Source organism: Penaeus japonicus, unplaced genomic scaffold (genome assembly GCF_977035675.1).
Source record: "Penaeus japonicus unplaced genomic scaffold, GWHDUDI00000001_assembly GWHDUDI00000018, whole genome shotgun sequence".
NCBI lineage: Eukaryota > Metazoa > Arthropoda > Malacostraca > Decapoda > Penaeidae > Penaeus > Penaeus japonicus.
Genome location: NW_028234420.1, coordinates 27,900,330 through 27,902,829, shown reverse-complemented (window position 1 = coordinate 27,902,829; position 2,500 = coordinate 27,900,330). Strand labels below are relative to the sequence as shown.

The window sequence follows — 2,500 nt, the reverse complement described above, 5'->3', positions numbered from 1 at the left end:
TACCATGTCCAACTTTTAACCCCTAAAGGACAAAATCTATATGATGTTACCTGTTACCACATTGTGAGTCCCTTTGGGGTTAATGTCCATTTAAATATACCCAATACATAAATCCCAAAATATTATGAAAATCTAATGTCTCTTGAACATTTTCAGAATAGATGGCATGGGAGAAATAATTGGACATTTTCTGAAAGTCCTGATGGAGAGAAATATTATTTCTTTAAACAAATATACTGAGTGTGAACTTACAACCTGGGATCAGACTTCAGTGTTCCTCCAAGTAATGTACAGGGAAGATGATATGCCATAACTTAAATATATATCTTCATTTATCTTAAAAAGTTATCTTATCAGTTATCTTATGGGTGACAAACACTAACATAATCAAATATTCCTTTACAATATTAAGTACTCCTAATCTACAAAATCACAGTGACAAGATATGAATTCTTCACACCACTTTCTCTTTTCTCTTAGCCTAACTCATGACAAGAATTCATAAGCCTACCACAAATGAAGGTCCACTCATCACATTCCCTAATCTATATGTTCCCCAGTCTCAGCTGAAGCTAGGTTTGGTTAATTTGGTTGAGTTAGGTTATTTATCCTTGGGTTGAGGATGAGAATAGTAAGGCCTGGGGAATATATGTGCAAACTCTGCAATTTTCTCTTGAAACAGATCCTAAATTATTCATTTTTTTTACAACTGTTTTCATTTGCTCAGATACAAATTAGCAAATATAATCTTCTATAGTAAAATCTTATAATCTAATATGGAATAGGGAAGGTTAGTGATGACCTGTATAGTAACTCTAACCCCTTTCTTAGTTTCTTCTATCTCTTCTGTTTATTGCATTTCCCTTATTTTCCTTTTTTCTCTAACAAGAAAATTGCTGTTATAAAAAACTAGCACTTCAAAGTGATATATATTGCTGCTGCAAATAAGCCTAACCTTGATTATCCCTATAAAAATATCAACTATTGATCTCCTTTGCAAATCTTGCAAATCTTGGAGTGTGTGTATACATACACTGTCCACTGCGTTTTTTTTCTTTTTTTTTTTGAGTGATTTTCTTTACACATGGATGCTTCCACAAACACATAGTTACAAAGTAGGCCTACCGACCTCATCTGCTTACCTAATTCCTTGAATTCTTGTGAAAAGATTTTTATTTCAATTATTATTATTATTATTATTGTTAAAAAGATAATAATAATGTTAGTAACAATTTCAGCAATGAGGGAAAAAAAAAAAAAAAAAAAAAAAAAAAAAAAAAAAAAATTAAGAGTGAGGTCAGGTAGGCCTGCTAATTGACTCCCTGGTGACTTAGTGCTTGTGGACCTATGCAGTGTGAAAAAAAGTAAAAAAACAAATAGGTTAAAAAATGTCAACATAGCATATTCACTTAGTTTCTCTTAGCTTGTACATCACTATCATAGCTCTATGGACAGTTAGCATCAATTTAACACCTCACTGGTGCCAAGTTTTAATCTGCCAGTTTTGATTCATACCTCTTGCCCCCTACTTGCATTGGTAGTTGTATGTTTCAAATACCAGAATGGAAACTGGTAGTTCAACATTGGCAATGGTGAATGGATAACTTGGAAGTGGAAGCTACTGCCACTTCAAAATGATCTTTCAGTAATCAGAGTTTTTTTTATAGTATTTTTTTTACATCTGCTTCTAAAAATTGCATTTTCTAATAAAATGCAGTCAATGATCAGCCAAAGGCATTTAAATTATTGGGTAGTTCTTATATGATTAAGATTATGAGGTTACAATTAGGGCTCTTGTTACTTAGTTAGAAGATTTCATTAGAGTACATATTTCTATCACTGGCAGGATAATGGGACATCTATAAAATTAAGCATAATCAAACTTGAAAAACTATGCAATCTGGAATTTACGTGGTTTCACAGAGAAAATAAAACATGGATAAACATTGTTTTTTGTCATATGATTCTTGATTATGTCTCTGGTCCTTAATTATTGATATTTACTATTACTGATCATCCCCCCTCCCCCTCATCCCGGCAACATACACATACATTCACACTCAAGTCACTTTCCATAGACTGCCCATTCTAACCTACAGATTTGCAACTGTCCTGCAGTCTGAATAAAATGATTTATGTAACGACAGGCAACGAAGCATTATCTAATGACATGCAATCAGAGAGATAAAAAGTAAGAGGCTAATTATGGACCTAACATGACATCAATAAAACAACAATTAGGGTGAGCAGAGTCTGGCAAACCTTTAGAAGACATCCTCAGTGGCTTCATATAAGATTCTTTCCTTTTGATTACACTGTCTTTGACTATCCAAATCCACTTAAAAATGGATGTGATCTGTGATTAAAGGCCAACTGTCTGAAGCCCGACCTGACAGTGGTGAATTATCAAGTGATCTCCATCATTTTGTGCTCTATCATAGGCTAACAATCCAGCACACATATTTAGGCAACAAAGAGCTTTGACTTATTTCAGTTGCCA

At 33.4% G+C, this 2,500-nt stretch overlaps 1 protein-coding gene across 3 annotated transcripts in view; it reads right to left on the bottom strand.

Annotated features, from left to right (window-relative positions):
• The window catches only part of LOC122253443 (FUN14 domain-containing protein 1), a 20,603-nt gene that overhangs the window by 13,456 nt on the left and 4,647 nt on the right, over positions 1-2,500 (bottom strand). The gene's annotated exons all lie outside the window — the stretch shown is intronic.